This window comes from Schistocerca cancellata, chromosome 9 (genome assembly GCF_023864275.1).
Source record: "Schistocerca cancellata isolate TAMUIC-IGC-003103 chromosome 9, iqSchCanc2.1, whole genome shotgun sequence".
In the NCBI taxonomy this organism is placed as follows: Eukaryota; Metazoa; Arthropoda; class Insecta; order Orthoptera; family Acrididae; genus Schistocerca; species Schistocerca cancellata.
The window spans coordinates 290,440,966-290,453,756 of NC_064634.1; positions in this window are offsets into that span (position 1 = coordinate 290,440,966).

Below are 12,791 nucleotides of genomic sequence, written 5' to 3' on the forward strand. Positions count from 1 at the left end.
CACTACAGTAAATTTCAACCTACCAGTTCTACAAACAAATATATATTTTCCAAAATTTCTTTATGCTAGTTTATAAATACCACAACCCATACAAAAAAATCAGTGTTCTGCTACCATCCAACTAAAACTTCTGCATTACTATGATTAAAATATCTGTATGAACATCACACTGCATCTTTTGGGAATCTGTTTGGTAAAAGTTCTCTTCATTTCTATCCATCAACTGTACAAGGCTGCAAGATTACTGCCTGTGTATATTAAAAATTATTTTGTCTGTATTAATGACTTACATTTCTGCACAGTAACATCAGTTATTGTGAAACTTACTGAGTCCAGTGGTTGTGTAATTGGGTAACAATTTTGGAATATTCAACTATTAGAACCACAGGTAGCCACGATAAAAGACACTTAGATGTACACTTTTCACCACAGCCTTTGTCAGAAAAAGACACACACACATCATTCATTCACACAAGCAAGTGCACATCATGCACTCATGACCTCCATCTCCAGCAGCTTGTGCCAGAATAAGTATGTATAAGCGTCTTTTATTGTGCCTATCTGCAACTTACTGTGTTATCTTTATGATAAGTAGCAATCTATCTTATCTTAAATTGTTTATATTCCTACCTGGAGTTTCCATTGTTCAACTGTGAGAAATCATACGTGAAAGTGCACGCTGGTCACTGAACCACTGTCAGACAGTTTCAGCAGTTACTGTCGGGGACTACCTGTGGTTGTAATTTTATTTGAAAACTGAGAATGTCCATCATGTAGCTTCACATGTTAATAAATGTGCAAAACAGTAAAAGTAATTTAAATGCTGTGTTGCATCCATTATTTGAGAATCTATCATAAAACGAGTTTACAGCAATATGATGAATTTTCACTGATGAGACAATGAGTGCATGTCAATGATCACAAGTTAGTAGATTTACATTTGGTGTCCCATGGTTTTGGAGATGACTGCAAAGACAGCACAGTAAAAGAACTCACAATACTGAGATTATTTAAAACGACATTGCTGAGAACTATTTAGGGTCAGTACCAATCAAATACCAAACTAGAAACTCAGTTGAAGGTGATAAGGAGCAGAAACTGTTCTTATTTGAGAAAGAGGACAGTTTATAAATCAAATGCCATGTGGCACAGTAGTTACAAAAGATATAAGAAAACTGGAAATAATTGTGATAACAGTTCACAGAGTATTAATAGCAAAGACAAAGTTAACTGGACATTCTACAGATGACATAGAAAGATGTGAGTAAAAATGCATATTTGGAACACAACAAATGGAAAAATTAGGAAATAGATGCATTTTAAGGTGTTTCCTGCCAATAGGATATCAAGAATGCAGTACCATACTTGTTAAGCATCAACCAATGATGAACTGAATGTTAGTTCAGACTTAAATGAACCAGCTTGATGAAGAAATACTAATGAATTGCAAGGGCTGGTTATCAGACAACAGTTGGTGAGATTTTTGTGGCGGCATTCGTAGCGACAAACACTTCACTGTAGAAACGGCTTACGAAGTCACCGCCACACTTTTAATAGCGGGCCGACCGGTCCGCTGGAACAGTGAGCAGAAAGATGAAAACCCAAACACTTAAATAAAAGTCGGTACTTATCTTTATTAACGAAGATACAGAAACACAGTAGTGAACTCCGTGTCTACAGAAATCTGTCTAGTTCGAGTCGGAGCGGCTAGGTCAGCGTCGGCTGACGACAATCAACAACTCTGCTGCGATGAACACACAACTGACTAGCAAGTACACAAATCGGTGGCGAGTATACAACTGAGCGGCGAATACAGAACTGTCCTAGCACTCGCGACTCCAGCGCTTAAGAAGGCAGAAGCCAGCGGTGGCACGCGCAGACTTGCGGCGATTTCCTGTATCGCTGGTGCTGCTTATGCGGACGGCGTCCGGACTTTGATGCTGCCAACCTTTTGGCAGCGGGCTCGGTTGGCATTACTGGCTAGGATATAACACTCCTCCCCCCCAAATCGCCGCACCGTCGTTGAATAATGACGTGGCGATCGTCGACGGCGGGGGAGGGATCTGGCCGCAGGCGTAGCAGAAGAGACCGGGGCGGAGACTGTTGTCGGTGGCAGTCCCCGGTCCGCATCCCAGCATTGGCTGCGCGGGGCCTCAGGAAACACCGACTGAAAACCGAGGTCAGGGTGCACGCCTGTGACCACGGGCGCAGCTTCTGGTACTGGACACGATGGGGCGTCGGGACCCACGAAGAGAGGCAGCGTCTCCTGACGCTGCGTCGACGGCTGCTGAGTGGGTGCCGGACAAGGCGCTGCGGTGTCATACTCCTTGGGGGTGCCCAAGGAAAGCGGCTACAGGACAGGCTGCACAGCCACCGCTTGGGTTGGCGGCCCGGCTGAGGGGTCGACGTCCATCTGCTCCGAAGGCGGTGGCGACTGAAGAGGGACCGCAGGCGCCGGAGCGACCACCTGGGGCGCTCCCGGATGAAGCTGCGCGGGAGGCATCAACGGGACGGGCTGTCGGCGTGGTAGCGGCGATGGCTGCTGCTGCTGCCCTGGAGGCGGCAGCGAAGTCGGAAGGCGCGGCTGGAACCCACCGCGGACCAAATCTGTGGACAAAGAACGAGCGGCAGAATCCGGGCGGACAGCGTGGCGCAACTGGTTCTGATGCCTCCTGTGCACCCCAGTAGCACCTTGAACAGTATAAAAACCGCAACCCTGGACACTTATCACGGTGCCTCGTTCCCAACGATGGCGACTGTGATAAACTCTGAAAAAAACGGCGTCGTTGCGCTGAAAACGCGTGCGATGCTCAGAAGCGGCGGGTCGATTCGGGGGGTGCAACAACCGTAGTAGGGTGCGATGACGACGGCCGTGGAGAAGCTCCGCAGGCGAAGGGCCGTCGCGTGGCGTGGTCCGGTACGATGACAGGAACGTGATGAGGGCCTGCTGACGAGAGTGCATAGCACGAAAGCGGTCCATATGATCCTTGAATGTGCGTACAAAACGTTCCGCTGCACCATTCGATTGAGGGTGGAAAGGCGGAGTAAGAACATGGCGAATGCCATTGGCAGAACAAAAACTTTCAAATTCAGCAGAGGTAAATTGTGGACCTTTGTCAGACACTAAAACTTCGGGAAGACCCTCAATACAAAAAATTGAAGCCAACGCCTGTATAGTTTGTGCAGACGTTGTAGACTGCATGGGCACAACAAACGGAAAATTACTAAATGCATCTATCACGATGAGCCAACGAGAATTCCAATATGGACCAGCGAAATCAATATGTACTCGCTGCCAGGGACCGGCAGGGCGTGCCCACTCAAAATAGCGTTGAGGCGGAGCAGCTTGGTGTTCGGCACACGTCGAACAATCTGTAGACATCTGCGTAATCTGCTTATCAATGCCGATCCATGTACAATGACGGCGAGCAAGCTGCTTGGTGCGAACCACTCCCCAATGACCTTGATGCAACAAGTCGAGGACCTTGGATTGGAGCACTTGGGGAACCACTACACGAAGCTGGTCATTCTCGGTGCGTAACAGCAAAACTCCTTGTGAAATAGACAACAGATGACGTTGCGGATAATAGCGACGAACCACAGGATCCGATATGTCCTTTGCCTTGGACGGCCAACCACGTTGAACAAAACGTAATAGTAAACTCAGATGAGGATCCGTAGCTGTCTCACGTGCCACCTGACGATAATCAATTGGAAAATCCCGGAGGGATTGATGCTCATCGGCGTCAATCTGATGGCAAGAGTCTTCAGAGGAATCGAAGACATCATCCGCAGCAATCGGCAATCTAGAAAGCGCGTCAGCGTTTGCATGCTGAGCTGTAGGGCGATACAGTATCTCATACTGGTATTGTGATAACAAAAGAGCCCAACGTTGTAGTCTCTGAGCTGTCCGCTGAGGAACTGGTTTAGGCGGATGAAACAGTGACGTCAGAGGCTTGTGGTCTGTTACTAAATAGAATGGTCTACCATAGAGGTAGTGATGGAATTTTGTGACACCGAACACAATAGCCAACGCTTCCTTGTCCAATTGGCTATAATTACACTGAGCTTTGTTTAGCAATTTAGATGCGAACGCAATAGGATGTTCGGTGTTACCAACTCGGTGAGACAACACAGCACCGAGGCCGAAAGAAGAGGCATCACACGCTAACACTAGAGGCTTGTTTAGGTCGTAATGGACCAGACAACGATCATTCAATAAAGCCTCTTTAAGCTGCTGAAAGGCTGATTGGCAATCAGCTGACCACACAAATGGAACATTCTTACGGCGGAGACGATGCAACGGTGCAGCAATCTGTGATGCATTAGGTATAAACCTAATATAATATGTCAATTTGCCAAGAACTGCTTGCAATTCATGCAGATTGCGAGGGGCGGGCAAATCACGAATAGCTGCTAAATGTGACTGGGAGGGATGAATGCCTTGAGCATTAATAACATGTCCCAGATACTCCATCTCCGTAAGGAAAAATGAACATTTATCGATGTTGCAACGTAGGCCTGCCTGAGACAACACTGTAAACAAACACTCCAAATTACGGAAATGTTCAGCAGGCGTCCGACCGGACACAACAATATCGTCTAAATAGTTGCAACACGATGGCACATTAGCCAGAAGTTGTGACAAAAAACGCTGAAAAACAGCTGGAGCTGACGCACAACCAAAAGGCAAACGCAGAAAACGGAACAACCCCAACGACGTGTTTATGACAAAATACTGTTGTGATTGCTCGTCGAGGGGCAATTGCAAATATGCTTCACGGAGATCAATTTTGGAAAAGAAACGCGCTTCCCCTAACTTATCCATCAGCTCGTCCGGTCTAGGCAAAGGAAAAGAATCAATGACAGTCTGAGGATTAACGGTCGACTTAAAATCAGCACACAAACGTAACTTGCCAGACGGTTTCTTTATAATAACTAAGGGAGAAGCCCACTGGCTCGCTGAAACGGGTTGAATAACACCGTTGTTTTGCCAACGACGAAGTTCATCTTCTACAGGTGCCCGGAGGGCGTGAGGCACTGGCCGAGCACGAAAAAATCGAGGCTGAGCATTATCTTTTAACGTAATATGAGCGGCAAAGTTCGCAGCACAACCTAGTTCGTCTTTAAATATGTCACTGTATTGGTTACACAAATCGGTTATGCTGTCTTGAGGAACAACAACAGAATTAATTTGCAACACATTGTCTTGGATAGACAGGCCAAACAAGTCAAAACAGTCTAATCCGAAAATGTTTACACTGTCTGTAGCGCGGAGCACTGTGAATGAAACTGTTTTTGTGTTGCCACGGAATGTGGCTGGCACGCTACATACACCTAACACAGGAATTTGTTCTCCACTATAAGTAGCCAAAGAATATTTTGCCGCTGAAAGTTTAGGGCGGCCGATAGCCGCATACGTAGCACTATTTATTAGAGTCACAGACGCACCAGTGTCTAATTGAAAATTGAAGGTCTTATCCTGGATGCGTAGCTTCACAAATAGTTTATTACACTGTCTCTGGATCGGTGCAGTGGAGGCGGAAGACACAAAATCAGCGCGTTTAGCGCTTGTTCGCTGCTTACGACAACTCGTGGGTTGGGCGGGTGGAACAACAACTCCCGCTTCACTTGCAGTCTGTACATTACTTTTTACAGCGTTTGAATTACGCTTGGGTCGCATAGCAGAGGGCTGGGTGGGTGGCTTATTGCGAACAAGTTTATTACCCACACGAACCGTGGAAGAGTCTTTAAACGCGACCTTCTGGGCGGGCTGGCTTTGAATAACATGAATATCCATGGGCTGGGCAGCACTAGAATTGTTCTTGCGTTTACGCAAACAAACAGTCTGGATGTGTCCTTTCCTTTGACAAAAGTGACAAACCGCGTTTCTTAACGGGCAACGTTCATGAGGATGAGCAAGAACACACTTAGGGCAAGACTTAACTCTATCATTTTGCACACGCAGCTGACGAATGTTTTTAACATGACGCGGCCGGCTAGTGTTTACAGTCTGACTCTGCCGGTGGGGCCGCGGGCGTGACATAACTTGCTTAGCACAGACAATTTGAGAAATACATGGCTGATCTAACTCACACTCAGCATAGTCAAAAGTATCTTGGGCTTCAATGATGTTCATCACAGTCTCTAATGACGGGTCAGGCAACTTTAAGATAGCAGCACGAATACGAGAATCTGCAATGTTTTGAGTAATAGCGTCTCGTAACATGACATCACTGTAGGAAGCTCCACACACACAATTAAATCGGCACTGACGGGTGAGGCCCCGTAAATCTGTTAACCACTGTTTATTAGATCGATGTGGCAGTTTCTTTAATCTGAAGAACTTGAATCTGGCTGCTGCCACATGAACTCGCGACTCGAAATACTCAGCAAGCTTGGTAACAACAACGTCATAGTCTAAAGCTTCTGGCTTGGATTCCGGGAACAACTTACAAAGTAGTCTATAGACGTCCACGCCTGCAGTGGAAATTAAATAAAGCTGCCGCTCATTACCTGTGATTTTGTAGACTGTCATGTGCGCCTGCAACTGCGCGAAATATTCTCGCCATTCTTCTCTTGATGCATCAAAAGCATGGAAAGGTGGTGCTGCCTGTGCTTGTTCCTTTTGTGTTGGTGGATTAGCCGCTTGTTTGGCGATTGCTTCCACCAGACTTTGTATTGGCTGACTCTGTAACAAGATCAACTGTTGTAATTCGGCAGACATAGTGAACACAAATTAAACCAGCCCCCAAAATTTTATCTCTATAATTAGTATAACAAGAAACAAGTTGAACCAGCCCTGCACACGAGTTCGGAAGTCCTCGTCGCCAGTTTTGTGGCGGCATTCGTAGCGACAAACACTTTGCTGTAGAAACGGCTTACGAAGTCACCGCCACACTTTTAATAGCGGGCCGACCGGTCCGCTGGAACAGTGAACAGAAAGATGAAAACCCAAACACTTAAATAAAAGTCGGTACTTATCTTTATTAACGAAGATACAGAAACACAGTAGTGAACTCCGTGTCTACAGAAATCTGTCTAGTTCGAGTCGGAGCGGCTAGGTCAGCGTTGGCTGACGACAATCAACAACTCTGCTGCGATGAACACACAACTGACTAGCAAGTACACAAATCGGTGGCGAGTATACAACTGAGCGGCGAATACAGAACTGTCCTAGCACTCGTGACTCCAGCGCTTAAGAAGCCAGAAGCCAGCGGTGGCGCGCGCAGACTTGCGGCAATTTCCTGTATCGCTGGCGCTGCTTATGCGGACGGCGTCCGGACTTTGATGCTGCCAACCTTTTGGCAGCGGGCTCGGTTGGCATTACTGGCTAGGATATAACAGAGATGATGGTGGCAAGTGGTATAAAAGAAACTAAGGGTAGATGTATTTGTCATTAAGAATTCATTAGACATTGATAAGATGGATGACAAGAAAGTGCAAAACAGTTCATTGAGCAATGGGGAGTATGATACATGTTGGATGGGTTTACTTCAGCAATAATGAACTATTGAGAGTTAGTGGATTTAATGGAAAAACTATTTAAGACAATTTCAAAAAGTGACATTGACAATTATGTAGTGAGATTAAAAGTAGTATCAAAATAAGTTTTGGCGTGTAAGAATCAGATATAAGCAATAATATTGTCAAATGTAAACCTTCATGGACAGAAAGATAATAATGACTAAAATACTTCAAGCTGTTATGCTGCAGTTGAATGGATTTCACATTGGAACCTAACATTTCATCCCCATCTGCAGAGGACATTTTCAAGGAGAATCATAGCTTGTTTGAGTGTCCATTTTACATCTTGGCTCACTACTGACTGCAGCAAAATTCTGTTTATGCATGCTCCCACACAGTGGCATCATGTCACATGCTTTGAACACCCAAATGCAACTGGCTGTTGTCAGTTGCCATCATCCGCTGTTGCTATCATCCCATTGTCGAAGACCAGTATACATTTTCTTCAGCACTAGGATCCAGATCTCATTCAATTTCATGTCCTCCACCTTCCTGTTGAAATTCCTCGGGTATTTAACAATCTGTGTGGCCTCTCTTTACAGTTTTTGATGGTACCTGCTTGTGGCTGGCAGTACTTGAGTCCTACCAAGATGAATGTGGTGGTCTACTGGCTGCAAAGCATGTTCCGCAACAGCTGATCTGTGATCTGTCAGTCTCCCCCCTTCTACAGATGCCCTTGTGCTCTTCTACATGTTTCTTGATAATTATTTTTGTCGCACACACATTCACCTCCCAACAACTAGACAGGATCCTATAAATTCCAACATTTTCCAGTGGTTTGCTAGTATCCTTGGCAAATTTTAGGTGATCATTTATGTTCTGGGGTGGGGTTTACAGATTATTGCAATGTTCAGCTCTCTCTAGATTTTTCCTGTGTGGTCAGTAACATCCTTAATGAAAGACAAGAAAATTTTCAATTTCACAGGCACTAGTGGATGGTTAAGATTTTTGTATGGTGGTCTTCATGCACTTTTTACCTCAGTGAATGAATAGCCATTTCTGAGCAATGCACTGGTGATATGTTTACATTCTGGATCAAACAACTTTGGTTTACAGATATTCCTTGTTGTATCTGCCAACGTTTTTACAGGTCTTGCTCTTGTTATTTGTTGTGGTTCAGATCTCGGTCTAGGTAATGATCTGTGTGTGTGGGTTTTCATTAAGCTGTGTAGCCAAGCTACCATCTTCTTTCCTGAAAACTAGCACATCAAGAAAATCCTCCTCTTCCATGGTAAACTGTATCTGTGGAATAATCCTGTTGAGATGTTTGTGGAAATGACCTACTTCCTCTCTGCCCAGCCTTAAAAAAACAAATATATCACCTATGTAGCAGAATCAAATATTTGGTGTAATTTTTTTTTTGTTTTGTTTTGCCAGTTTCCAGTGTCTGCTCCTCAAATATTTCCATGAAGAAACAATGCTTAAGGGGCTCTCAATAGCCACACTACCCATCTGTTCATAGAACTCATTGGCCACGAGGCAATATTGAAATAGTTATGTAATATCGGGAGAAAAAATTCAATTAAGCTGTTGCAACACTTCACTGAGTGGAACCATAGTAAAATGCAATACCACATCACATCAAAACTAATAAGTTTTCAAGAAAGAATATGGTAGTTCAGGCCACACAGTTTACTGGAAACCCACACACATGGACTGTTACCTACAATGGGCTTTGAACCTCCACCCACAACAAAAGCAAGGCATCACAAAAATCTTAATAGACAGATCAAGGAGCACGTGTGAACCAGAGCTGCTTAAATTACAACATGTCACCAATGCATTGCTCAATAATGGTTATTCATCTGCTGAGGGAAAAAAGAGTGTTAAGACTGCACCACAGAGATCATAGCAATGTACAAGCACCTGTGAAATCAAAAGTTTTCCTGCTTTTCATTAAGGATGGTACTGACCACACAGAAAAAAATGGCCAAGGATGCCAACAAACCACTGGAAAATGCAGGAATTTATAAGATTCTTTGTAGTTGTTGGGAGGTGAATGTGGGTACAAAAAAATAATGATGAAAAACACATAGAAGAGCACAAGGGCAACTGCAGAAGGGGGGAGACTGACAGATCAGCTGTTGTGGAACTCGCATTGCAGTCAGGAGACCACCACATTCATTTTGATAGGACTCATGTATTGGAAACCACAAACAGGTACTATCAAAAACTATACAGAGAGACCCCGAGATTACGAAACACCCCAGGAATTTCAATAGGAAGGAGGGTGGCATGAAATTGAATGACATATGGATCCCAGTATCGAAGATGTGTGCCAGTCCTCCACTATAGTGGATAGCAACAGTGGACAAAAGCAACTGACAATGGCCACGTGCGCTCAACTATTCAAAGTATGTAGCATCATGTCACTGGATGTGAGGATGTGTAAACAGAATTTTGCTGCAGAGTGTGAATTGGACACTCAAAGATGATATGATCCCCCATCAAAATGTCCTCTGCAGATGGGAACAAAATTCTGTATTTTAATGTGAAAACCATTAAACCATGGCATAACAATCCAGAATATTTTATTAACTGTAAATACTATTTCTGACATAAAAACTGAAGTGGTTCAAGAGAGAGTGTCATTTCACTGCAAAGCAAGCAATGTATTAGGATCAATGCACGTTTCTATAGAAACCAAAACCCAAAATGTAGAGGAAAATTTGGGATCTAAATTAGAAAACAAAAATGAAAATCTTTGTAATAAGGAGATAGAAGATAATTTTGTTAATCCATGTCAGACTAAAGTAACAGAAGTAGATTAAGTCTGTTCTGAATAAAGATAATGAATTGATCTCTGGCACAAAGCAAAGAGATACTGATGATATTGAAATTCTGGGGGTAGATCAAAAAACCATTAGTGCAAGTAGTAGTATGTTTGATAATGTTGAACTGGAATGTATACATTTAATGAATGATATCCTAGATAAAAGAGATGACAGTGTGAATGAAAACCAGTTAGTAAATGTTAATGCAGGTTATGGAATGATGACATGTGCACAGGACAGGAAAAGAAAGGATGGATAAGTGGAATCTGACAGTGTAAACAAGACTGTTGGTAAATGTGCCATACTGAAAGCATATAGAATTTTTTAAATTGGCTATAAATTTGTATGTGAAAACAAGTTTTCTTTGTAGATCCACAAGCAGCAATTTCCACTGTAAATGTAGTATTTAGTGAATTTTTGTTTATTGATTGCAAAATGTTCAAAGATTTTGTTGTGCATTACATTGGGCTAGCAAATGTTTGAAAAGTAAATGTGGAGTTTCAGCCAGTATTGCAAAACTAGATGGAGAAGCAGGGGGTCAGAAAAACTGTGGATTCGTGAATAGGTAAGGAGTTCACTGAACACACTATCTGGTAAATAGTGTCTTTCCCAGTTGGATGATTTTGTTATTCTTTTCTCGAATCACTTCTTTCCATAACTATTCTATTGATAGATTGCAAGGAAAAGGTAATCATATACTATTTTCAGTTCTAGAGTACCGAAGAAGTGTTATTTCGAGAATTAAAATTTTGTTAATTAATGTATACTATTAGCATGTCAGAGTATGGATGCCAATGTTATTCCAGTACTATGTCTACAAAATGACTTACCTGCATTTGAATTTAGCAATGATGACATTTGTGTAAATAATTATATAATTATCTCCAGCTGTATGGCTTGTAAAATTTAGGATGCATTAATATAATAGAGGGAAACATTCCACGTGGGAAAAATATATTTAAAAAGAAAGATGATGAGACTTACCAAACAAAAGCGCTGGCAGGTCGATAGACACACAAACAAACACAAACATACACACAAAATTCTAGCTTTCGCAACCAACGGTTGCCTCGTCAGGAAAGAGGGAAGGAGAGGGAAAGACAAAAGGATATGGGTTTTAAGGGAGAGGGTAAGGAGTCATTCCAATCCCGGGAGCGGAAAGACTTACCTTAGGGGGAAAAAAGGACAGGTATACACTCGCACACACACACATATCCATCCGCATATACACAGACACAAGCAGACATTTGTAAAGGCAAAGAGTTTGGGGAGAGATGTCAGTCGGGACGGAAGTACAGAGACAAAGATGATGTTGAAAGACAGGTGAGGTATGAGCGGCGGCAGATTGAAATTAGAAATTAGCGGAGATTGAGGCCTGGCGGATAGCGAGAAGAGAGGATATGCTGAAGGGCAAGTTCCCATCTCCAGAGTTCTGACAGGTTGGTGTTAGTGGGAAGTATCCAGATAACCCGGACGGTGTAACACTGTGCCAAGATGTGCTGGCCGTGCACCAAGGCATGTTTAGCCACAGGGTGATCCTCATTACCAACAAACACTGTCTGCCTGTGTCCATTCATGCGAATGGACAGTTTGTTGCTGGTCATTCCCACATAGAACGCTTCACAGTGTAGGCAGGTCAGTTGGTAAATCACGTGGGTGCTTTCACACGTGGCTCTGCCTTTGATCGTGTACACCTTCCGGGTTACAGGACTGGAGTAGGTGGTGGTGGGAGGGTGCATGGGACAGGTTTTATACCGGGGGCGGTTACAGGGGTAGGAGCCAGAGGGTAGGGAAGGTGGTTTGGGGATTTCATAGGGATGAACTAAGAGGTTACGAAGGTTAGGTGGACGGCGGAAAGACACTCTTGGTGGAGTGGGGAGGATTTCATGAAGGATGGATCTCATTTCAGGGCAGGATTTGAGGAAGTCGTATCCCTGCTGGAGAGCCACATTCAGAATCTGATCCAGTCCCAGAAAGTATCCTGTCACAAGTGGGGCACTTTTGGGGTTCTTCTGTGGAAGGTTCCGGGTTTGAGGAGATGAGGAAGTGGCTCTGGTTATTTGCTTCTGTACCAGGTCGGGAGGGTAGTTGCGGGATGCAAAAGCTGTTTTCAGGTTGTTGGTGTAATAGTTCAAGGATTCCGGACTGGAGCAGATTCGTTTGCCACGAAGACCTAGGCTGTACGGAAGGGACCGTTTGATGTGGAATGGGTGGCAGCTGTCATAATGGAGGTACTGTTGCTTGTTGGTGGGTTTGATGTGAATGGACGTGTGAAGCTGGCCATTGGACAGGTGGAGGTCAAAGTCAAGGAAGGTGGCATGGGATTTAGAGTAGGACCAGGTGAATCTGATGGAACCAAAGGAGTTGAGGTTGGAGAGGAAATTCTGGAGTTCTTCTTCACTGTGAGTCCAGATCATGAAAATGTCATCAATAAATCTGTACCAAACTTTGGGTTGGCAGGTCTGGGTAACCAAGAAGGCTTCCTCTAAG